Genomic DNA, 27,380 nt, shown 5'->3' with positions numbered 1-27,380 from the left:
GTCAGTGGCTTTGCTCTTTTTTTTCTTGAGCATGATGTAAACTCCACAACCACTTTGCAACAAAGTAGATTCATTCAAACCGACTTTTGCTGTGCACCTGCTGAAAAAAAATCTAACTTTAAACTTGGTCTCCATGACAACCAGCATGCATGTAGGGCTTTATACTTGTCCCTCATGTGTCCCCTATGTAATTTGGAGATTCACACACAGGTACGGTGCGTTCCGGGGCCCTAGGGCACCCCAAATGCATAGCAACGGCCCGTACAGGCATGTGTACGCTCCGTATCACTATGGGTACGCATACGCGAGCACTCCCATAGTGATAGTGAGCGTACACGCGTGTGTACGGTCCGTATCACTATGGGTACGCATACGCGAGCACTCCCATAGTGATAGTGAGCGTACACGTGTGTGTACGGTCCGTATCACTATGGGTACGCATACGTGAGCCATAGTGATAGTGAGCGTACACACGCGTGTACGCTCACTATCACTATGGGAGTGCTCGCGTATGCGTACCCATAGTGATACGGACCGTACACATGCCTGTACGCTCACTATCACTATGGGAGTGCTCGCGTATGCGTACCCATAGTGATACGGACCGTACACACGCCTGTACGCTCACTATCACTATGGGAGTGCTCGCGTATGCGTACCCATAGTGATACGGACCGTACACACGCCTGTACGCTCACTATCACTATGGGAGTGCTCGCGTATGCGTACCCATAGTGATACGGACCGCACACACGCCTGTATGCTCACTATCACTATGGGAGTGCTCGCGTATGCGTACCCATAGTGATACGGACCGTACACACGCGTGTACGCTCACTATCACTATGGAAGTGCTCGCGTATGCGTACCCATAGTGATACGGACCGTACACACGCCTGTACGCTCACTATCACTATGGGTAGGCCTACGGCAGCACTCCCATAGTGATAGGGAACGTACACACGCCCTCAGAGCGAATGTACGGTGCCTTACATACATAACAGTGGTGACAGGCAGCACACAGAAAGGAATAGAGCTGACATACTTGTCCATGGATGGACATCAAGGCATTGTCTGTGCAGTACTACATGTGTGGGGCACAGGTGTGAAAGTCTGTGATGTGACACATTATTCCTGAGTTGTGAAGGCAATTGATGTATGATGAGATGTGTACAGATGTTATGTGTGACGGTGCAATATGTGCCAGACATGCCCTTCACTCCTTTGACATGTGTGCATGTCATACAGCACACTTGAGATGAGCGTCACTGGCATGGCGCAGTCAACAACACACGCAAGTGTCCCCTGATGCCCGCTACAGGGGTTACCACACCAGACATGTGACTACCCACGGTGCAGGATGTGACTATGTCATGTATGTGTGGTTTGTTCACATTAGCTTGATGTTGGTGTTCCCTCAAAGGCATCTGCTGTTGCTGCAACCAACATGTGTCTGTGCGTAGATGGCCATGGCACACTGTTACGCACACCAGGCCACATGTGGTATCGGATGTAAGGTGTGTATGTATGCATGGGACACGGAGTAGCGTAACAAGGACCTGTCTGCATCCTCTCAATGTATGTGTGGTCAGACATAACATGTACACCTTCATGGCAAGGTGTGTGGGCTGTCCTAGTGTAATGTCATGTGACCTGTGGCTCTAGTGTTCCGCTACTTGTCTCTGCAATCAACATCCTACTCCTGCTGATATGTTGATGTATGTCACTCCTGTATTGTGTCTGGCTGTTCACTTACACTGGGACACAGCTAGTCCCATGCCATGGGATGTGGAGGTTCACAATCTCCGTGTGTAGCTGGGTCTTGGTAGGAGTGTCACCTGGCAGCCATACGTGTCCAGGGCATGTAGCACATACCTGACTCCCTATGTAGCATATGTGTATTGACAGATTAACATGTGCTCAGTACATATAAATTGTTGTTGTAGTGCACTCACTCTTCCTTGTCACTTCCAAATTACTGCAGAGCGCCGCCTCTTCCCCGACCAATTCCGGACTTGGCTGACATGCGGGAGAATGACTGTATATGCTGCTACCGCTTCCCCCAACCGTTGATTGAGGAGTTGACGGCAAGGCTGGCACCACACCTGCAGCCACTGCACAGGTATCCTACGGCACTGACACCCAAGCTGAAGGTAATGGCAGCCCTACATTTTCTTGCCACGGGTACCTTTCAATATACCATAGCTCATGTTGGTGGCATGTCCCAGAGCATGTTCAGCCGTGTGCTGCATGATTTTTTAGAGGCCATGTTGCTTCACCTGGATGAGTTCATCCATTTCCCAACTCCTGAACAGTTGACTGGTGTCAAGCGTGGATTCTATGCCCTGGGAGGGATGCCCCATGTCATTGGGTCCATAGATGCGACACATGTGGCTTTGGTACCACCACAGGCACAGGAGGTAGCATACAGGAATCGCAAGCACTACCACTCCATCAATACCCTTGTGGTGTGTCTGTCCAACATGGTGATTTCACATGTCTGTGCTCGTTTTCCAGGATCAGCACATGATGCCTACATCATGAGGCGTAGCAGGGTGCCTGAAATGATGACGCAGCTGCGCAACGAATGAGCATGTGTTGTTGGTGGGTACACTCTGTCTGTCCTGTATTTTGCGTAGACTTCCTGCCCGACCGCTTCTCCTGTCCTACTTATGTCCATGTGGTGTCCATGTAGGGGACGCTGGCTATCCCAACATGCCATGGCTGATCACACCTCTCCGCAACCCCAGCACGCTGGCCCAGCTCCGCTACAACACCGCCCATGGCCCGAGAAGGCGAGTGATAGAGAGGACATTTGGCCTCCTGAAGAGCCGATTCAGGTGCCTACACAAGACCGGCGGCGCCCTCCCATATGCCCCGGCGAAGGTCTGCAAAATCTTCATGGTCTGCTGCATGCTGCACAACATGGCAGTTGAGAAAGCTGTGCCACTCATCCTGGATCAAGATGATCAGGACCATCCACCCGTGGAGGACGAAGGGCTTGACAATGGGGCTAGTGATGTGGAGGATGTGGTTCCGCAAGAGGACATCCGGAGTCGGCTCATACGTGACTTCTTTGCTTAGTGGTGAGTACCAGTGTCTGAGTGTGCTCGCATTGGTCCCCGTGTGGCATGTGTTGCGATGTGTGTGTCCATCTGCATGTATGCCACGTGAGTCAGAGGTGTGTGTAGATGTGTCACTCGAGTGATGGTGCCAGTGATGAGTGTATTTCCACAGTCATAATTGTGACCTAGCATGTTGTCATCCTTACATGTGTCGAGTACATGCACATGCAAGTGGCTGTGCTTTTTGTGGCTGACTTCTTGTGTGTCTCTCATCCCCAGGTACTTGCGCATGCCGTCTGCTGGTTGCATTGTTGTGGCACTGCTATTCCTCATGGACACGTCATCGTGTGCTGACTCAGCGTTACACGCAGGGACAAGTTTGGAAGTCTCCTTAGGGTAAGGGATGCATCAGGGGTGTATTGGGTGTGGCAGTTGTTTACGATGTGTGCACACTGCCCCTGTCGATGTTTGGTTCCTCTGCAGACATGTCGCATCACCATGGGACACATTACATGTAGCTGGATACACCTGAATAGATGGTCAGACTTGTTGACAGTCATCTGTAATGGGATAGTGGATTGTGATGATGGCATCAATGTGTGTAACACTGCCCTCGGACACATACGGTTTGCATTGGCTTGACATGGTGTGGGACTTCCACATCAGAGGATCAATGGTGTATGGCAGCCTCTCCGTGAGCAGCAGGGGGTGTTTAGCTGTTACCCAACACTTGTGTGCCAGTTCCATGGCTATCAAGCATTTGTGGTGCAGAAGGGGGGTGCCAGTGTTGGACCCACATGTTACTCCACATGACCTGTGTATGTGTACTCCGAGTAGCCTCTGCATTCCGGAATACATGACTAATAAAGGTGTCCCTATGCCTCCAAGGTGCCTCTTCTCAGTCAATGCTGGTGTGTTGCCACGATGCATACAGCATGTCTGGCATGGTTTTCAGTGATAGTGGCTATGTGTCTATGTGTAGAGTAGCAAGATGCAAGCTGTTTGTCTGGGATTAGACTCTGTATTGTGCATGATGTCCATGACTGTGTGGGTATTGTGACATGTGCCATCCCCATGCATCCAACGTTGGCCAGGCCACCATTCTCTGCATCCACCTGACTCAAGCTTGCAGGACATGGTTCTGCCACCTGTCTACACATACCTGGGTGCCCCCCAGGACACTCCACATGATCCCTGACCTCTGCGCATGACTGTTGCTGTACTCAATATGTCTGTCGGCACGGTTGTGCGGCCACCCCCTCAGCTGGTTGGGCCCATCACGGGTGTGTATGGTGCTCCATGTCTGTCTTGCCTAATACATTGTGACCCATGTGTGTCCTGTGCCAGACTCAGGCCCCAGGGTATGGATGGTTGAAGTCATATGAGAACTCAGGCATGGTTAGACTTTACAAGACACATGTAAGGTAATAATGCAAAATGTAGGCCTCATCTCTTGATCGTGTAAGTTTTTATTTGTGTTGGGGTACGTGTTGGGGGGGTATGACAAGAGGGGCTTTCCGGGTGTGTGGAATCCAAAGTTCACTGGGGGAGTTGGTGTCCTTGCCATTGGAAATCCTCAGAGTCCATGCCACAGTCTTTGTCAACATTGGTCAGACAGTGACCAGCAAGTCCATGTGGCAGAGAATGTCATTTGCTGATGTGCTGCTGTTGGTCCAGTGGGCCAGGTGCCAGGCCAGGTGTCCTGGGAGATGGTGCTGTTGCGCCGACCCTCACGGTCTTTTCCGTGGATGACCCGCCCTCCTGCGGGAACCCTCAGAAGCAGGCCGTGACGATGTTTGGGATGCTCCGTCGGATGTATCCTCCTCCTCCTGATCCCTCCCTGGGTGGTGATGTTCTTCGCCTGGTGGCACAGGGAGGGTTGCCCATGTTGTCGGTTATCCGACGGAGTGAATGGTTAATTCCCGTGAGCACCGTCATGAGCTCAGCCTGTCTGTCCTCCATCCGTCCTTGGTGTCGCAGTTGACAGGCATGTTGCTCCGCATGTTGCTGGGCCTGCTGGGTCTTCTTGATCTCCTCGAGGGTCCCCTTCATCTCGTTGAGGGTGGACACAACCTGGCTCATGCCCGTGGTGTCCTGCCGGTATGTGTCCAGGATGTTTCTTACATGGGAATATACCGGTTCCGCAGCCAACTGGTCAGGCTCGCGCCTCCGCCGTCCTCCACTCCCACCACCCCTGCCCACTTGCACCTGGCCTGCCGTTGTGGGCACATCGGGTCTCCGGGACCCCTGAGGGGTGGCATTTGCGTTGTCGCCTGCCTCCTCCTGGGTGCCCGGTACACCGTGTTCCTCCTGGTCAGCCTGGCTGCGTTGTGGTGGTGGGGCAGGGATCCTGGGTGTCTCCTGGGATGTGGCAGGAGTGGGGGTGGTGGTTGGCCCAGTTGTACCTGATGCAGGTGCTGCAGGTGGTTGGACACCAGAGGTGCCAGGTTGGTCGGGGTCGTCCACAGAGTTGTGAGAGTCATCGCTGCCGGTGGGATCGTCATCCCGCAGAGCCGGGTCCTGTGAGTCTTCCCCCCCAGTGTTGGGGGGTGATCCACGACGTTGACCTGTGTGTGAGAGAGACAATGTTATTTTTGTTCCATGCAACATCCATGTTTCATTCGTTTCAGAGTTGGCACATTTCCTCTGGGTATTTGGATATGTCTTGCATTCCACTCACAGTGCACTTGTGCATGGGTATGTCCCTTGGCCACAGGTTTGGAGACTTTACCTATGTGTGACACAGTCTTACTTGCTGCGTCAATTGTGTATGCAGTCAGCAGCGGAGTGAGCAGGTGTGGCGAGCCATGCATTGGCGCCTTCCGTGTTGCACTGTACGTGGGCACATGGAGTTGTTCCACACACTTATATAATGCAGGTAGCTGGCGTTGTGCTCGTGCACAGGTTGAGACATGGCCCAGTGTTTTGCCATGGAGAAGAGAGGGGGATTCAGGCACTGGCCACCCTTGTCTACATGCACACAGTGCACCTGCTGACGAGCAGACATTCCCACACCACCCAAGGCTGAATTGGTCTCCCTGTGTATCCCTTTCTCACTCCCTCTCTGTCCCCCTCTCCCTCCCTCCCTGTGTCAGCCTCCTCCCTCTGTCCGTCTCCCTGTGTCTCCCTCCCTCTCTCTCCCCCTCTCCCTCCCTCTGTGTGTCACCCTCTGTCACCTCAGCCTAGCTTCCTAGGCACACACTTTTTGCAGATCTTTGAATGGCCCTTGGCTTGTTCATGTGAGTTTGTTTCTGATCTCCAGGCACCCATTGGGTGTAGTGTCTGTGTCTGCGCTGCTGCTGTGGTGGTGTGTGCTTTCACAGTGTTGGCTGTTCATTGGCTGCTGTCATGTACAAAAAGTGCCTTCACCCCCATGTCTTCATGCAAGGCGTCCGCCGTTTGCAGGCAAATCTTTCCTGTGTGGGGACACACTGTTTGTCTGGCTCTGACCTAGGCCATATGGGCAGAGGGCATTGTTGTCTGCTTCTGAGTTGCACTATGTGATTTTTGAGGCCCACACTCCCGCCATCCGGGTTACCGTGTCTTGTGTTGGTGTTTTCTGTGGCCTGTGACTTGGCATTGTCCAGCTGGGTGCATGGGGCATGGTGGTGCTAGTGGCATGTGCGTGTTTATGGAGTGTGGTTGAGTCATGCGATAGCTTTGGGGTGGTTGTGTGCATGATTGTGAGTTTGGTTGTGGATGACGTTCCCCCCATGTGAGGTGAGTTGTTTGTGTACTCACCAGGCTCTCGGAGTCCTTCTACTCCCTCCACTGCCACCACCGGCAGTATGGCCATCACCTTTTCCTCCCAGGGATGGTATTGTACGCGTCAGCGGGCCGGCCCTCCTCCAGTGATGTTGGCCTGGTTGTGGTCGTCGGTCATTTTGCGGCAGACCGTCCTCCGCAGATCGTACCACCTGGCTTGGCAATCATGCCTGGTCCTTCTGGTGGACGCAACAGCATTCACAGCATCGACAATCGTCTGCCACATGGCTGTTTTTTCAGAAATGCTGGTCTGTCTGACCAATGTTCCAAAGAGGTGTGGCTCGACTCTGAGGATTTCGTCAACAAGGACCTCCAACTCTTGGCTAGTGAACTTTGGATTCTTCTTAGTGGGCATGGTGAGGGGTGTGGGTGTGGATGGTTGTGGGGGGTGTGGGTGTGGATGGTTGTGGGGGGTGTGGGTGTGGATGGTTGTGGGTGTGTGGGTGTGGATGTGCAGGTGTGTGAATGTGATGAGGGGGTGTTTGTGAAGGTGGTTGTGTGAAGGTGTGCAGGTGTAAGGTGTAGTGGAGGTTGTAGTATGGTGCAGTTGTTTCTCTGTGTGGTCTGGCAGCAGTGGGTCTGTTGCAAAGGATCATGGTTTGTGTGTGTTGGGCCTTTTTATTGGTCCATTGGTGGGTGTGGCTGTGTTTGAACTTTCGGTGGGTGTGTTATAAGGAGTGGTTGTGTTTTGGGCCTCTGTTTGGGAGTTTGGCAGTTGCAGGTCAGTGAATAGGTTGTATTTGTGCTTGTTGGACATGTTTTGTGGCTTTATGCGATTCGAATGGAGTCTTCTTGTGTTGTTTTGCTTTGTCCTGGTTGTGTACGTGTGTTTTTAGCGTCTGTACGGTGCGTACATCGGCCATTTTGTTGTACAGTGCTGTCCTTGTCTCTGGCTTGGTACGACTCGTACATGCGCGATGTTGGGTGAGGGTGCTGGTGTTGGGGCCTGGGGTGTGCTCCGTACTTAGACTGGTGGGGTGTGTGTTTGCTCCGTACATACATGGTTGGGGTGGGGGTACGCTCCATACATATGCGGGTGGGGGTACGGTCCGTACATACACTGTTGGGGTGGGGGTACGTTCCATACATACGCGGTGTGGGTATGGTCCATTCATGCACAGGTGGGGGTACGGTCCATACATACACTGTTGGGGTGGGGGTATGATCCATACATACGCGGGTGTGGGTATGCTCCATACATACACGGGTGGGGGTACGGTCCGTACATACACTGTTGGGGTGGGGGTACGCTCCATACCTACGCGGGTGAGGGTACGGTCCGTACATACACTGTTGGGGTGGGGGTACGCTCCATACATACGCAGGTGGGGGTACGGGCCGTACGTACGGGGGTGTACATACACGGGTGGGGGTTCGACTCGTACGTACGGGGGTGTACATACACGGGTGGGGGTTCGACTCGTACATACACGGGTGTACATACACAGGTGGGGGTTCGACTCATACGTACACGGGTGTACATACACGGGTGGGGGTTCGACTCGTACGTACACGGGTGTACATACACGGGTGGGGGTTCGACTCATACATACACAGGTGGGGGTTCGACTCGTACGTACACGAGTGTACATACACGGGTGGGGGTTCGACTCGTACGTACACGGGTGTACACACATGGGTGGGGGTTCGACTCGTACATACACGGGTGGGGGTTCGACTCGTACGTACACGGGTGTACATACACGGGTGGGGGTTCGACTCGTACGTACACGGGTGTACATACACGGGTGGGGGTGCGACTCGTACGTACATGGATGTACATACACGGGTGGGGGTTCGACTCGTACATACGAGTGCTGGGGGGGTGGTTGGGCGCGTACATACGGGGGCTGGGGGGTGTTGGGCGCGTATGCGGGCACATGTCTCCATGGTTGCTATAGGAGTTCGGTGCGGACGGTGTTTTCTCCATCCGGTTGTAACATCGGACGCACGGGATGGATCGTACTTGCGCGGTCGGACTTCACTTTTCACATTTGAACGGTAAATCGTCCGGGCCGTGTCGGACACATTTTCCGACCCGAGGACGTGTGGGGAATTATTCCCAATGCGATTCGTATTGACTTTTTCCCATGCGAATCGTAGTTGGCAGTTTGTACGGCACTTGTACGATTCGTACGGTAAAAAGACCGGATACGAGTCGTACGGGGAATTTTTTTCCAGGATCCTGATCGGCACCTCAATGTTTAGGAAGGGTCCTCCCATCTTATCGGTGATTGCATTTCTTTTAAATAGGTTGTGCTTGGGCTGGTAATTGATTTAAATTTATATATATTTTTCTAGGTACTCCCTGGGTATTATTACTTTGTTTGGTTACTTAGCAGGTCCTGATGAAGGTGGTGATTATCTTCTTCCTGTGTCACCGAAACGCGTCAACCACTGACATTCAGATCCTGCTCATCGCAGTTGTCTCTCTGGTCAAATGAGATTATTGTCATACTTATGTCTCCAACTTACCTGAGTTTTTTTGTGCTTATGAATGTAGTATGAATGTTGACTGTACCAGTATGAATGTATGGGAGAGTGGGTGATTTCCTTGCGTGTGTTAACCTTTACCTACGGATTACATTATGTTAATATGTGAAATGTTCCAGTTAAATATGCTGAGTATATTTATTGTATGTTTATGAAACAGAAATTATTAATTGATAATTAATTTTATATTTAAAGTAAAGTGCTTAAAAAATGAATAAACAAAAATATAAAGAATAATGATGTATTTGCAGTATATTATAATTTAACATGGCCCTTTTTTTAATTCAATTGAATCAACCAAAAAGAAATATTGGTCATGAGGGAGTTTCTACAGTGTGGTTTGCCTTCTTCTTCCCCTCTTCTCCCTGACCTTTAAGATATCTTTTGTGGGGGTCCCAATTTCTTTGCATAGCATTCAAGGTTTTTTAACCGTGGGATTTTTTTGTTGAATTTAATGGTAAAAAAAATTATTTTCTTCTTGAGCTGTGATACCCATTGGACCATACTGTTGTAATATTGTGATTGTTGTGTTTTGTCAATGTGTATTTAGGGGATTCTGTCTTAGTACACCTTTGGGGGTAGTGGTAAGAGCACTTGTGGTGACAATTGTGTTTCATTTGTGTTGTCTAGGGAAGCCTGAGTGTGAGTAGGCGGTCTCATCCTTTTTTTAGAATGGAGGGACTTAAAAATTTCAGATTTACGGCTGATGATTTTAATGCTTTAATAGGACAAATGATGACTGGTGACACACCAGCTCCTTCACATTTAAGTGATAATGGGGAGTGGAATAATCTGCTGAATATGAGAAAGAAATTCAAACGCATGGAATCTCATGCGCATTACATGCTTGAATATCTTCGAGTGGGGGTCATATCATCCGGCTTAAGGGTGCGCAATGTCCCAGCCCTCTTTGTAGAAATCCGTAAGTTCCTGGAGCAGTGGTCGCATATTGCGAACCGCTGCTCCAGGGACTGGGTGATCCTTCTAATAGAAACTGCCAGAGAGGTCATGGTAGTGTTAAGTCAAGAAATAACAGAGTTAGAAGAAAAATTAAAAACCTCTACTGCTCTGGATGATGCCAAAGCAAGACTTGAAAAAATTAACACAGACATGAAGGACTTTGAGATTTATTTAACAAATAAAAAAATGATAAGTTGAAAAAGGACATTAGGTGGTACACTGAAGAAAAAGCCTAACCGTACCTCAATTCATCTTACTACCAGGAATGGAATCAAAATCAGGGTCATCAAGGTTATACCAGCTGTAGGAGGAGGATAATACATTTTTCTGACACCTATTCGTCAGACTCTGATTATGGTCAGGATATGCCAGGAGGACAGTATGGCTCATATAGGGGCAGACACATGGCACATCAATCATTCCGTGGCTTATCTCCTTTTTTATCGAGAGGACAGTTCAGAGGCAGGAACAGGAGATGGGCACCGGACAGGGGGGAACCCCAACCGATGGCCCCACAACATCCAAATCAGAAACCATACTTAAAAACCCGCAACCAACAATATTGGTGGTAGATGGTAAGAGTAGTGCGTTGACATACAATGATACATTGCTAATTTTTAATCTTTCTTCGGTCACTCTGAAAGAAGAAGAGCGTGTGGTGTTGAGTCGAGGTATATCGTTTGTCCCTTGCACTCGTCTTAATTTGTTTAAATTACACGAAGATTTATTCTCTTTCTTCAGGAAAGTAAGATTGAAAAAATTCTTTCTTGATCGCCCCTCAACAAATGATGAAGAAAATCAGTCAAAGTGTAAACCTCCGTCCCAGTTTACTCCCACCTTGGATATGGTGGGTCCTGAAGTTAACATCTTTGAACAGAATGTTCTTAAAGAAGTAGGACGTGTCATCAAAAATCCCCCTCACACAGATAACAATCTTTCGTATTTAGATTGGGCTTTAAACAACATTAAGTCCAACAAAGACCTTGTTATAAAACCTTGCGATAAGGGTGGTGGGATAGTTGTCATGGATAGAACTCAGTATAATGAGAAAATATCCAGTATGTTAGCTATCCCTCAACACTATACTAAGTCCCACCCTAGAGAATTATCGAAACTGAAGATGACAATTTTTGCCATGACAGGCAGAGCACTAGTTCGTGATGACATCTGCCAAGAAGAATACAATTTCTTGAATAAGACTTGCCCTAAAACACCAGCTTTATATGGATTGCCAAAAACCCATAAGAATACACTGGACCCCCCATGCGTCCCTTCATTTTGACTATTGGCTCAAGTACTGAGCCACTATCCAAATATGTCGATTCCTATCTCTGTCCCTTAACACAGGACTATGCCTCGTACATTCGTGACTCAGGCGATATTATTAATAAGATCGAGGGCATGCCATTCAATTCTAACACACAGAAACTGGTAACGCTTGACATTAGGCTTTATACGCTAACATCCCTCAGTGTCAAGCGTTACAATCAGTGGCCTCATTGTTACAGAGCTCACCGGGTGACAGACCAGATGGGTTCATACTGGAATGCCTGGAGATAGTTCTTATGAATAACTTCTTTGAGTTTGAAGGATCAACATAAAGGGCACCAGTATGGGAACTTCCTGTGCTCCAATGGAATGAAAAGGAGGATTTTCCTAAGGATTTTCAAGGTGTAGAAGCAGGATGAGATAATGCTGTTGACCTGGTCTGATAGAGAAAGATGATCGTCGATCAGATCTCCAAGGTTTTTTACCTTCTTTACGGGCTGGGGGCAAGGCCCTGCTGTCCCGGGCCATCAGTCGGAGTTCCAGAGTGAAATGTCCCTTCCAAACATGACCACTTCCGTCTTCCCGGTGTTCAATTTTAAGCAATTGTTCTGCATCCAGCTAATAATATGGCTCATGCAAAGATTAAAACGTGCTGCCACAATCTCTGGTTTGGCGGCTAGTGAGATAACAATTTGCGTGTCATCAGCATAGCAAATGGCTGTGAAGCCAAGGGAGCAAATAAGTTTAGCCAGTGGGGTAACATATATGTTAAACAGGGTAGGTATAAGTGCTGATCCCTGAGGTACCCCACATGACATGACGAAAGGGGGAAATTTGTGCTCATCTAGCATCACAGATTGTTGTCTGTTAGTAAAATATGACCGAAGAATGTCTGTGGCCTTATCAGTAATCCCTATTTCCGCCAACCGCTGAAGAAGTATGCGGTGGTCCACCGTATCAAATGCGGCGGATAAATCAAGCATTATTAGTATGGCCTTCCCTCCCTGATCTAATTGCGGACGAAAACTTTTGGTAGCTGCAATCAATGCAGATTCGGTGCTGTGCCGTGGCCTGAAACCATGCTGTGCTAGATCAAGTTTGTCGTTTGATTCTATAAAAGACCACAGTTCCTCATTTAATGCTTTTTCGAGAACTTTTGATGGAAATTGTAAGCAGGTAATGGGACGGTAGCTAGCAACTTCCGAGGGATCAAGGGTCAGCTTTTTTAGGATAGGTTTTACCAGGGAATTTTCCCAGTCAACTGGAAACTGTCCTCGGTTAAGAATGTTATTCAGAAGAAGTGTCAGGTTATTAGCGATAGTATTGGGGACCATATGAAGGACCATGGCCGGGCAGGGATCCAGAGGAGAGCCTGATTTAATCGCCAAGATAATTTCTTCAACTCTATCCTGTGTAAGGGGACTGAACTCTTGTAAGAAAGCTTGTGTGTTTGATTTGCCCATCTCAAATTCATCTTGTTTAGTTCCATTAGTAGCAGTAGAGAATTCATCGTATACTTTGACCACCTTGTCATGGAAAAATTTAGCAAGTTTGTCACAGAACTGTTTTGTTGAGTTAAACGGTTTGGTATTACCAAAGGTGGCTAATTTAGAGACTGTCTTAAATAGTTCTCGGGGAGTGTTTTTGGAGGCCATAATTTTCTCAGTAAAATAAGTAGATTTTGTCTCACTTATGGTTTCTTTGTATATTGCTAACGCCTCTCCGTAGTGGTTTTTTTCCCGACTCTGAGTATACCTTCCTCCAAAGTCGTTCTTTGGCTCTACAGATTTTCTTTAGGTTTTTAAACTTAGTGTTATACCATGGGGCTGATGACAATCTATTGTTTGTTTGTATACAAGTTTCAGGGCCTAGCCTTGAGACCTGACCTGTCATTACTCCTGCACTCATAGAATCACCCAGGCATTACCTATGCACTCCTTGAATCATTCAGGCAGTACCCATACATTCCTCCAATTACCAAGACATTACCTCTGCACTCATGCAATCACCCAGGCATTACCCATGCACTCCTTCAATCACTAAGGCAGTACCAATGCACTCCTCCAATCACCCAGTCACTACCATGCACTCATGGAACCATCCAGGCATTACCTATACACTCCTTCAATCACTTAGGCAGTGCCCATGCACTCTTTCAATCACCCAGACATTATCCCTGCACTCAAGCAACCATACAGACACTACCCATGCACTCCTTCAGTCACTCAGGCAGTACCCGTGCACTACTCCAATGACCCAGGCACTACCCATGCAGTCTTGCAATCACCCAGGCATTATCCATGTGTACCTACAATCATTCAGGCAGTACCCATGCACTCTTTCAATCACCCAGACATTATCCCTGCACTCAAGCAACCATACAGACACTACCCATGTACTCCTTCAGTCACTCAGGCAGTACCCGTGCACTACTCCAATGACCCAGGCACTACCCATGCAGTCTTGCAATCACCCAGGCATTATCCATGTGTACCTACAATCATTCAGGCAGTACCCATGCACTCTTTCAATCACCCAGACATTATCCCTGCACTCAAGCAATCACCCAGGCATTACCCATGCACTTACAAAATCACCCAGCCATTACCCATGCACTTACAAAATCAACCAGACATTATTGATGCACACCTTTAATCACTCAGGCAGTACCCATGCACTTCTTGAATCATTCAGGCAGTACCTATGCACTTATTTAATCACCTGCCATTACTCCTGCACTCATAGAATCACCCAGGCATTACCCATGCACTCCTTCAATCACTAAGGCAGTACCCATGTACTCCTCCAGTCACCCAGTCACTACCCATGCACTCATGGAATCATCCAGGCATTACCCATGCACTCCTTCAATCACTTAGGCAGTGTCCATGCACTCTTTCAAACACCCAGACATTATCCCTGCACTAAAGCAATCATGCAGACACTACCCATGCACTCCTTCAATCACTCAGGTACTACCCGTGCACTACTCCAATGACCCAGGCACTACCCATGCAGTCTTGCAATCACCCAGGCATTATCCATGTGTACCTACAATCATTCAGGCAGTACCCATGCACTCTTTCAATCACCCAGACCTTATCCCTGCACTCAAGCAATCATGCAGACACTACCCATGCACTCCTTCAATGACCCAGACATTACCTCTGCACTCATGCAATCACCCAGGCATTACCCATGCAGTACAAAATCACCCAGCCATTACCCATGCACTTACAAAATCAACCAGACATTATTGATGCACACCTTTAATCACTCAGGCAGTACCCATGCACTTCTTGAATCATTCAGGCAGTACCTATGCACTTCTTTAATCACCTGCCATTACTCCTGCACTCATAGAATCACCCAGGCATTACCCATGCACTCCTTCAATCACTAAGGCAGTACCCATGTACTCCTCCAGTCACCCAGTCACTACCCATGCACTCATGGAATCATCCAGGCATTACCCATGCACTCCTTCAATCACTTAGGCAGTGCCCATGCACTCTTTCAAACACCCAGACATTATCCCTGCACTAAAGCAATCATGCAGACACTACCCATGCACTCCTTCAATCACTCAGGTACTACCCGTGCACTACTCCAATCACCCAGGCACTACCCATGCAGTCTTGCAATCACCCAGGCATTACCCATGTGCACCTACAATCATTCAGACAGTACCCATGCACTCCTCCAATTACCCAGACATTACCTCTGTACTCATGCAATCACCCAGGCATTACCTATGCACTTACAAAATTACCCAGGCATTACCCATGCACTAACAAATTCAACCAGACATTATTGATGCACACCTTTAATCACTCAGGCAGTACCCATGCACTTCTCCAATCACCCAGACATTTCCCCTGCACTCATGCAAATTCCCTAGGCTGTTCCCATGCACTCCTTCAATCAGTTGCGTAGTACCAATGCATGCCTCCAATCACCCAGGTACTACCTATGCACTTATGCAATCACCCAGGCATTACGTATGCACCCCTTCAACCACTCAGGCAGTACCCATGCACTCCTCCAATCACCCAGATATTACACCTGCACTCCTTGAATCATTCAGGCAGTACGCATGCACTTCTCCAATCACCCTGATATTACTCCTGCACTCATAGAATCACCCAGGCATTACCCATGCACTCCTTCAATCACTAAGGCAGTACCCATGCACTCCTCTAATCGCCCAGTCACTACCCATGCACTCATGGAATCATCCAGGCATTACCCATGCGCTTACAAAATCACCCAGGCATTATTGATGCACTCCTTTGATCACTCAGGCAGTACCCATGCACTCCTCCAATCACAGAGGTACTACCCATGCACTTATTCAATCACCCAGGCATTACCTATGCACTCCTTCAATCACTCAGGCAATACCCATGCACTCTTCCAATCACTCAGATATTACACCTGCACTCTTGCAATCACCCACGCATTACCCATGCACTCCTTGAATCATTCAGGCAGTACCTATGCACTTCTTTAATCACCTGACATTACTCCTGCACTCATAGAATCACCCAGGCATTACCCATGCACTCCTTCAATCACTAAGGCAGTACCCATGTACTCCTCCAGTCACCCAGTCACTACCCATGCACTCATGGAATCATCCAGGCATTACCCATGCACTCCTTCAATCACTTAGGCAGTGTCCATGCACTCTTTCAAACACCCAGACATTATCCCTGCACTAAAGCAATCATGCAGACACTACCCATGCACTCCTTCAATCACTCAGTGTTGGACATTATTGATGCACACCTTTAATCACTCAGGCAGTACCCATGCACTCTCCAATCACCCAGACATTTCCCCTGCACTCATGCAATTACCCAGGCATTACCCATGCACTATTTCAATCAGTCATGCAGTACCAATGCATTCCTCCAATCACCCAGGTACTACCTATGCACTCATGCAATCACCCAGGCATTATGTATGCACTCCTTCAATCACTCAGGCAGTACCCATGCACTTCTCCAATCATCCAGACATTACTGCTGCAATCATGGAATCACCCAGGCATTACCCATCTACTCCTTCAAACATTCAGGCAATACCCATGCACTCCTCAAGTCATCCCAGGCATTATTGATGCACTCCTTTAATTACTCAAGCAGTACCCATGCACTCCTCCAATCATCTGAACATTACTCTTGCACTCATGCAATCACCCAGGCATTACCCATGCTCTCCTTTAATCACTGAGGCAGTACCCATGTACTCCTCCATTCACCCAGACATTACCCCTGAAATGATGCAATCACCCAGGCACTAGACAGCCACTTTTTCAATCACTCAGGCGGTACCCATGTACTCCTCTAATCACCCAGGCACCTCAAATGCACTCATGCAATTACACAGGCATTACCTATCTACTCCTTCAATCACTCAGGTAGTACCCATGCACTTCTCCAATCACCCAAATATTACACCTGCACTTGTGCAATCACCCAGGCATTACACATGCACTCCTTCAAACCCTCAGGCAGTACCCATGCACTCATTCAATCACTCAGGCAGTACCCATGTAATCCTCCAATCACCCAGACATTATTCCTGCATTCATGGAATCACCCAGGCATTACCCATTCACTCATACAATCATGCAGGCACTACCCATGCACTTCTTCAATCACTCTGGCAGTACCCATGCACTCCTCCAATCACCCACACACTACCCATGCAGTCTTGCAATCACCAAGGCATTACCCATGAACTCCTTCAATCACTCAGGCAGTATCCATGCACTCCTCCAATCACCCAAACATTACCTCTGTACTCATGCAATCACCAAGGCATTACCCATGCACTTACAAAATTCCCCAGGCATTATTGATGCACTCCTTCAATCACTCAGGCAGTACTCATGCACTCCTCCAATCACACAGGTACTACCCATGCACATATTCAATCACCCATGCATTACCTATGCACTCCTTCAATCACCCAGATATTACACCTGCACTCTTGCAATCACCCACGCATTACCCATGCACTCCTTTAATCATTCAGGCAATACCTATGCACTTTTCCAATCACCTGGTATTACTCCTACACTCATAGAATCACCCAGGCATTACCCATGCACTCCTTCAATCACTAAGGCAGTACCCATGCAGTCCTCCAGTCACCCAGTCACTACCCATGCACTCATGGAATCATCCAGGCATTACCCATGCACTCCTTCAATCACTTAGGCAGGTGCCCATGTACTCTTTCAAACACCCAGACATTATCCCTGCACTAAAGCAATCATGCAGACACTACCCTTGCACTCTTTCAATCACTCAGGCACTACCCGTGCACTACTCCACTCACCCAGGCACTACCCATGCAGTCTTGCAATCACCCAGGCATTACCCATGTCTACCTACAATCATTCAGGCAGTACCCATGCACTCCTCCAATTACCCAGATATTACCTCTGTACTCATGCAATCACCCAGGCGCTACCTATGCACTTACAAAATTACCCAGGCATTACCCATGCACTAACAAATTCAACCAGACATTATTGATGCACACCTTTAATCACTCAGGCAGTACCCATGCACTTCTCCAATCACCCAGGTACTACCTATGCACTTATGCATTCACCCAGGCATTACGTACACACTCCTTCAATCACTCAGGCAGTACCCATGCACTTCTACAATCATCCAGACATTACTGCTGCACTCATGGAATCACCCAGGCATTATCCATCCACTCCTTCAAACACTCAGGCAATACCCATGCACTCCTCGAGTAATCCAGACATTACCCATGCACTTACAAAATCACCCAGGCATTATTGATGCACTCCTTCAATTACTCAGGCAGTACCCATGCACTCCTCCAATCATCTGGACATTACTCTTGCACTCATGCAATCACCCAGGTATTACCCATGCACTCCTTTAATCTCTGAGGCAGTACCCATGTACTCCTCCATTCACCCAGACACTACAAATGCACTCATGCAATTATACAGGCATTACCTATCCACTCCTTCAGTCACTCAGGCAGTACCCATGCACTTCTCCAATCACCCAAATATTACACCTGCACTCATGCAATCACCCAGGCATTACACATGCACTTCTTCAATCCCTCATGCAGTACCCATGCACTCCTCCAATCACCCAGGCAGTATCCATACATTGCAATCACACAGGCATTACCTATGCACTCATTCAATAACTCAGGCAGTACCCATGTTCTCCTCCAATCACCCAGACATTACTCCTGCATTCATGGAATCACCTAGGCATTACCCATGCACTCATACAATCATGCAGGCACTACCCATGCTCTTCTTCAATCACTCTGGCAGTACCCATGCACTCCTCCAATCACCCACACACTACCCATGCAGTCTTGCAATCACCAAGGCATTACCCATGAACTCCTTCAATCACTCAGGCAGTACCCATGCACTCCTCCAATCACCCAAACATTACCTCTGTACTCATGCAATCACCAAGGCATTACCCATGCACTTACAAAATCACCCAGGCATTATTGATGCTCTCCTTCAATCACTCAGGCAGTACTCATGCACTCCTCCAATCACACAGGTACTACCCATGCACTTATGCAATCACCCAGGCATTACCTATGCACTCCTTCAATCACTCAGGCAGTACCCATGCACTCCTCCAATCACCCAGACATTACACCTGCACTCTTGCACTCACCCACACATTATCCATGCACTCCTTGAATCATTCAGGCAGTACCCATGCACTTCTCCAATCACCCTGACATTACTCCTGCACTCATAGAATCACCCAGGCATTACCTATGCACTCCTTGAATCATTCAGGCAGTACCCATGCACTCCTCCAATTACCAAGACATTACTCTTGCACTCATGGAATCACCCGGGCACTACCCATGCACTCATGCAATCACCCAGGCAGTACCCATATAATGTTCCTATCACCTAGGCACTACCCATGCATTTATGCAATCACCCAGGTATTACATATGCACTCCTTCAATCAGTTGGACAGTACCCATTCACTCCTCCAATCATCCAGACATTACCTGTGCACTCATGCAATCACCCAGCACTACCCATGCACTTCTTCAATCACTCAGGTAGGACACATGCACTTCTCCAATCACCCACACACTACCCATGCAGTCTTGCAATCACCAAGGTATTACCCATGCACTTTTCAATCACGCATGCAGTACCCATGCACTCTGTATCTACCTGTTTTATCCTACAGGTATCCTGGGATTGAAGCTGCCTGTTTTTCTTTTTGTATAATGTATCCTCCTGTTTTTATCCCAACTGCATCCACCCCTCCAAAGTCCTTTGTCTTACCACATGTCAATCTTGTAAAGCGCTCTGACACCCTCACAGGTCTGGTTTGGGCTCTATAAAACTCTAAATAATTAAAATAAATAAAAACGTCTCCATATATTCCACTTACTATAATTCATACTACACTTACAAATGTATCTATTTTTAACCAAATAGGCGGTTCTTAAAAAAAACATTTTTTTTCTTATTTTCTTACTTTTTGTTTTATATTGTTTTTGTGTTTTTTTTAACTCTTTTTTTAATTGTTTTGGTGTTTTAAAAAAAACAGAACCACCAGTAAACATGTTAAAAAAAAGTATGCAATAATGAAGTCATTGCATAAAAAATATAATAATTAACACTGGTGGTTCCTAATTGCAACCAGGATGGCATCCAGTTATTGCTCACCAAAACATAGGACCTTTTTGTATTTTACACAACGCTTCTCCACTCTAGCAAACTCAGGGATGATGTTTGGTGTGCCAGATGAAGAAGAAGCAGATGATGTGCTCGGTTCAGCAGCATTGTTCTCACTTGCCTGCTTTTGTTGTTCCCGTCAAAGCTGTTCTCTGGCAAGACGTCGAGGGTACATTGTCTGCAGATGCTTTAACATCGAAGACGTCCCACAGGAATACTTCTTTTCGGAAACCTCGTAAGAGGACATTCTGACAAATGGTGCAGGTTACTTTTTGGGCATTCACCTTTTTTCCCCAGGTGGTAAGGAGAAAAATGCCCACACTATACTTTCGTACCTTTTCTTGAAGGGTTCCTCCAGGTCTTCTTCCTCTTCAGGTGGAAGCTGCTGAGGTGCATTACCAGCTGCCATTTTTATATCAGTGAAAAAAACAACAAAAAAAAGGCAAACAGAAGGAGCAGAAGACAACAGGTGTGTCTGCTGAGATGCTCTTGAAGAACTAATAAAAATGGGTGAGGTTGTTTAAGTTCTAGAATTAAAAGGTTCTAAACCAATGAAATTGTTTATTTTGAAGTCACATGGGATTTGCGCACCCGACGCGCAACCAGCGATTCCTGAAAAATATATTTAACAAGAATATATCTTTATTACAATTACAAATATATGATATTTATAATTAGATTAAATAATCTCATGCTATAATATACATATTAAAGTTATATACATATAATTTTAAAACATAAAAATTTGTGGTTGATTCGCGCCCCTGACGCGACCCTTGGAAATACGTATCTGATGTTGCGCGGGGCTGAGATCTGTGCACCCTTCGCATACCAAATGCGCATCCTAAACGACGTAACCAATATGGTGGTAAAATTCTTGGATTTACGCACCGACCAAGACTGGTACTCGATGGGTACGCAAACCCACTTTTAAAAAATAAAAATAATGCGTTATGTTTTAGAAAAGAGAAAACATTGCAATATTTTGATAAAAATGTAAAAACTAAGAAAAAGTATTTCTTGCACATTATTCTCAGAAATTAGCATTTAAAAAACCTTTGAAATTCACTGAAAAAAACCATAGGTTTCAGGGACGTTATAATTAGAAATCACCATTTAAAAATCGATAGAAATTCACTGAAAAAAACACAGGTTTCAGGGATGTTATAGTCAGAAATTATCATTTAAAAAACCTTAAAAATTCACTGAAAAAACCCCACAGGTTTCAGGGACCTTATAGTTTGTTAGTTAGTTGGACATTTCACTCGTAAAGTTAGTTGGACATTTCATTTCACTCGTACAAAACCATAGAAATTCCCCCTTATAGTTAGTTCAGCTAACTATAACTCGCGCCCCCGCAATGCACTGTTGATGACGTCACATATTACATCATTCATGGCATGGTCCGTGACATCACTGATGACATCACTGATGACATCTCAAATGACATCACTGATGACATCATCCAGTGACTGTGTTTCTGTAAAGTTTAAATATGTTTAATATATATGCCAAGGTGTATTGAAGAATGAGTTGGTGTATAAGTGTCTGGATGAAGGATTTAGTAGGTGCATGACTGACTGTATAAGTGAATGATTAAATGTGTCTTACTGAATGCATGTGTTAGTGTCTGAATGTGTGTATCAGTATGTCTGTTGTTTTGTAAGCTGCTGCATGTGTTGGTCAGTAGCTACATGAGTGTCTATATGGGTTATTGATTGCTTGCCTGAGTATTTGTATGAGAGAGTGATTGTATGTGTGGGTGGGAGGTGTGTGACTCTGTGCATAGATGTATGAGTGTTTGATTCACTGGGTGTATGGGTTCAAGAGTGCATCTGGGAAGAGCTGTATGGGTGGGTGAGTGTGTGTATGGGTGTGTTGTTGAGAAATTGGATGTCTCAGTGATACATGTCCAAGTAACTACATATGTAAAAGGCAGTGTATGTGAGAGTTGGAGTATATACATGACTGTACTTGAGAGTCAATGATTGTGAGAGTGACTGAATGGATGAGTGTGTAGTTGTATCAGTGATTGTAAAAGAGAGTAAGTATGTGTTAGTATATGTTTGAATAAGTGAGGTGGTGTGTGTATAACTGTATAGGTGAGGAAATGGGACTGTGATTGATTCTTTGCATGACTGACTAGGTGTGTGAGTAACTCCATGGATAAGTGGCAGTGTGTGAGTGTCTCTATAGGTGTATGAGTGCATATGATAGTGTTGTATTGATCGGTGACTGTATGTATGAGTGATTGTATGGGTGAATGAGTGAATGTTAGAAGGCGACCTCAGAGGGGCCCGGAGGGGGCCCTGACTGTCCTGAGACCCACCCTTGAGGTATCGTAGCCGGGCACTGGCGGGAGACTCCTCAGGGGAGGAACCTCGTATCTAGGATCGTACACTCGGCACCACACGACAAAGAGACACCACACCGAGAGTTCTTAAGAATCAATCTTTATCAGATCGGAGTTGTAGGATCTTTATGATCGGTAAGGCAAATATATACAAGTGGAGTGCGGGCTCACAGAGTCTTGGAGGGGGGTTAGGAGGTAGCGGGACAGTCTTTGGGGATACGGATCAGATGCAGGAGCGTACCCGGCGCACAGCTCACAATCCTCGAGCTGGGGGATACGCTTGTCGTCGTGGGGTCCGGCGGGACCAAGAGAGTCTGTGGGAGCCGCGAGTCACTCAGCAGGGCTCAGGTACAAGTTCGGAGGTCTTACGATCTTCAGGGAGCCGCGAGTCACTCAGCAGGCTCAAGCACAAGTTCGGAGGTCTTACGATCTTCAGGAAGCCGCGAGTCACTCAGCAGGCTCAAGCACAAGTTCGGAGGTCTTACGATCTTCAGGGAGCCGCGAGTCACTCAGCAGAGCTCAGATGTTTCAAAGGCGAATCTGCCGGACAGTCCCAGAGCACCCCTTGTTATAGGGCGACTCCTCTTTGATGTCCGGAGTCTGTGCAGGCAGGGGTCTTGTCACCTGGGGGTCGCTTGTTGGGGTTTCCTGCCATTGTCCTTTGATCCTTTCAGGGCCGGGTCGGGAGGAGTCCCAGACACCAAGCAGGCGTGGAGCCAGCCCTCGGGGAGGCCGGCGGGTCGATCGAAACCCACCTTCCCAGGGAAGCGCAGAGGTGTGATGGAAACTGCTCCTCCCTTTCTCATCCCAAGGGGAGCGCGATGTCCTCCAGCCGGAGTGGCGCCTCTAGGCCAGGGTCGCGCTGGGGCCGGGCGGCCATCTTGGTGCATGAAGTGGGCACGCGGGGCCGGTGTGGCCGAGGGAGGAAGGCCACGGACGGGGAAGTCCGGGTCGGGTGTGTGTGTTCTGGTGGGAAGGATCAGCTAGGCCGTGGGCTCGGGGGCTGGTGTGAGGTGCAGGGGTCAGGTCTGGCTATGTTACGAGGGCCGGGTCTAACACGCGTCCCCCCCAGCTGAAAGCCGGAGAGAACTACCCATCCTCTTGGGGGTTCTCTTCGCTGAGGCGGAAGAACCGGGAGAGGCCATCGGCGTTGGCGTGGTCCGTACCAGGGCGATGTTCCACGGTGAAATCCATCTCCTGGAGGGAGATTGACCACCGCAGTAGCTTGGGGTTTTCTCCTCGCATCTGCATGAGCCATCGCAAGGGGCAATGGTCGGTTTGGACCTTGAAATGGGTGCCGAACAGGTAAGGGCGTAACTTCTTGAGGGCCCAGACTACGGCGAACGCCTCGCGCTCGATGGTGCTCCATCTCTGTTCCCTGGGCAACAGCCTTCGGCTGAGGAAGGCTACGGGCTGGTCTAGGCCTTGGTCATTCACCCGGGAGAGGACTGCCCCGATGCCATGCTCGGAGGCATCAGTTTGTACCACAAACTCCTTGGAGTAGTCGGGGGCCTGGAGGACGGGGGCAGTGCACATGGCCGCTTTCAGGGCATCGAACGCCTCTTGGCAGGCAGGGGACCACTGCACTTTCTTGGGCTATTTCTTGGACGTGAGTCCCGTGAGGGGACCGACCAGGCTGCCGTAATTCCGGATGAATCTCCGGTAGTAGCCCGTGAGGCCCAGAAAGGCTCAGACCTCCGTTTGGGTAGCGGGGGGTTCCCAGGCTAGGATGGCATCGATTTTGGGCAGTAGAGGGGCGACCTGCCCGCTTCCGACCTGGTGCCCCAGGTAGGTTACCGAACCTTGCCCAATCTGGCACTTGCTGGCTTTCACGGTGAGGCCTGCCTGGTGCAGGGCGGTCAGCACCCTCCGGAGGTGCTGGAGGTGCTCACTCCATTCAGAGCTAAAAACTGCGATATCGTCGAGATATGCAGCACTGAATTTTTCCAGCCCGGCCAGGACTCTATTTACCAGTCGCTGGAAGGTGGCCGGGGCATTTTTCATCCCGAAGGGCATCATGCGAAAGCGATAGTGCCCATCCGGGGTGGAGAAGGCGGACCGCTCCTTGGCTCCTTCTGTGAGCGCAATTTGCCAGTAGCCGCAGGTGAGATCGAAGGTGCTGAGGAACCGAGCAGCCCCGAGCCGGTCAATGAGCTCGTCGGCTCGGGGAATGGGGTGGGCATCGGCTCGGGTGACTTCATTGAGTCCCCGGTAGTCCACGCAGGAGCGGAGTTCTGGGGCGACACCGGGGGCAGCTGCTTTTGGGACCAGGACCACAGGGCTGGCCCAGGGGCTGTCTGAGGGTTCGATCACTCCTAGGGTCAACATCTTCGAGACCTCGGCTTGAATACAGGACCGGACCCGATCAGGGACTCGGTAGGCTCGGTGTCTCACTGGTGGGCTGTCCCCGGTATCCACGTCATGGACACACCAGTCGGTGACTTTGGGGACCAGGGAGAAGAGGTCGGAAAACTGCCCTAGGAGCTGGCGGCAATCCTCACGTTGCTGGGGAGTGAGGGATGGGGAGAGGTTCACTCCCTCTACGGAGCCGTCCTTCTCTGTGGTGCACAAGAGATCAGGGAGAGGATCCGATTCCTCCTCGGACCCGTCATCAGTGGCCAGTAGGAGGCTCAGCTCCGTCCGCACAAAGTGGGGCTTGAGGCGGTTCACGTGGAGGACCCGGAGGGGGTCCCGGGGTGACTGGACGTCCACCAAGTACGTGACCTGGCTCTTCCGCTCAACCACTTTGAAGGGCCCGGTCCATTTATCCTGGAGGGCGCAGGGTTTCACGGGGGCCATGACCCATACCTGCTGGCCCGGCTGAAACTCGACCAGAGTGGCGTTCTGGGCGTACCAGCGCTTCATCTCCTCCTGGCTCGCCTCCAGGTTGGCCTCGGCCATCTCTCGGAACCTCCTAGTCTGGTTTCGGAGGGTCAGGACGTAATGGAACACATCTCGGGGGGGCCTCGGGGCACCGCCTTCCACCCTTCCTTGACCAGGCTGAGGGGCCCCCTGACGGGGTGTCCGTAGAGTAACTCAAAGGGGCTGAACCCCAAGGATTTCTGGGGAACTTCTCGGTAGGCGAATAGGAGGCAGGGGAGCAGGACGTCCCACTTACGCCGGAGGGGCTCTTCCAAGCCCGCGATCATCCCCTTCAGAGTCCGGTTAAACCGCTCTACCAGGCCGTTTCCTTGGGGGTGGTACGGGGTGGTGAATTTATAGGACACCCCGCATTGTTGCCATAAGGACTTCATGTATCGGGAGATGAAGTTGGTACTGCGATCGCTCACGACCTCGCGGGGAAAACCCATGCGGGAGAAGATTCCCATCAACGCCCGGCCCACCACGGGGGCTGTGACGGTGTGCAGGGGGATGGCTTCAGGGTATCGGGTGGCATGATCCACCAGGACGAGGATAAAACGGTGCCCTTGGGAGGTTGGGGGGTCCAGAGGCCCCACGATGTCGATCCAGACCCGCTCAAAAGGGGTACTGACGACAGGGAAGGGTTGGAGGGGAGCCTTGCGCTTTCCTCCGCTCTTCCCACTGGCCTGGCACGTGGGACAGGACTTGCAGTGGGGTTCTACATCTGCTTTCATTCTGGGCTAATAGAAGTGAGTCACGAGGCGGCTGTAGGTTTTGTCCTGGCCCAAGTGGCCTGCGAGGGAACGTCGTGGGCCAAGCCCAGGAGGAGGTTTCGGAAGCGTAGGGGTACCACCAGCACCCGGCCGGACCCTAGCTCCACCGACTTCTGCTCGCTGTACAAAAGGTCATTCTCCCAATACACCCGGTGCGTCCCAGTCTGGTCGCCTGCGGCCTGGGCCTCTGCCTGTTGCCGGGGCCCGACCAGGGAAGGGCAGGTAGCCTGCTCTCGGCAGAACTCCTCTCGGGAGGGGCCCCCCTCGTGGCGCCACTGGGCCAATTCGGGCAGATCGCCTAACTCGGTGACCTGGGCGGAGTCGGAAGGCGGGGGTTCGTCACTGGCGACCGACCCTTCTTGTGGGGGGATGTGGGGACCCTCGGCGGGGACCATCCTATCTTCAGTGGTCGGGGCGTCGTTGACTTCCCTCAGGGGGGTCAGTCGGGCCGCCATGGATCGGGTGGTGGCGCACACCCACTCAGGGAGGCCCATCATCCCCAGGTGGGTCTTGTGCTCGACTTGTTTCCAGGGGGAACTTTCCAGGTCGTTCCCCAGGAGACAGTCGACTGGCTGGGAGGTTCTCACTGCGACTTTCAGTTTACCGACCACCCCTCCCCACTCAAAAGGCACCAGGGCTACCTTACATAGGCTTTCCGTGTTGTCGGCGGAAATGACCGGGCAAAAGACGTTGGGGAGGACCTGGTCTTCGTGCACTAAATGACTGAGGACACCGGTGATGCTGGCCCCGGTGTCACGGAGGGCTTCTACTTGGTGGCCATTGATCGTTACGAGCTGCCCATATTTCTTCGTGTAGGAGGGCAGGAGGCTTCCAGGGACCATTTCTCTATCTCCTAGGGATACTAGGGCCATGGCTGCGGGTTCCCACTCTTCGGTCTCCTCAACCTCCTCCCCCAGTGCTGCATAGGCTATCTGTCTAGCGGGGGGTGCTGCCTGGGTGGTGTGTGGGGCCATGGGGCATTCAGGGTCGTTGGCGTAATGCCTGGGCTTCTGACAACAGAAACAAGTGATGGTCACCCGGTGCCCCCGTCTCAGGGGGGGGCCGGATACAGCTGGTGGGGGTGCAGGGAAAGG

Source organism: Triturus cristatus, chromosome 6 (genome assembly GCF_964204655.1).
Source record: "Triturus cristatus chromosome 6, aTriCri1.1, whole genome shotgun sequence".
In the NCBI taxonomy this organism is placed as follows: domain Eukaryota; kingdom Metazoa; phylum Chordata; class Amphibia; order Caudata; family Salamandridae; genus Triturus; species Triturus cristatus.
This window is presented reverse-complemented; position numbering follows the sequence as displayed.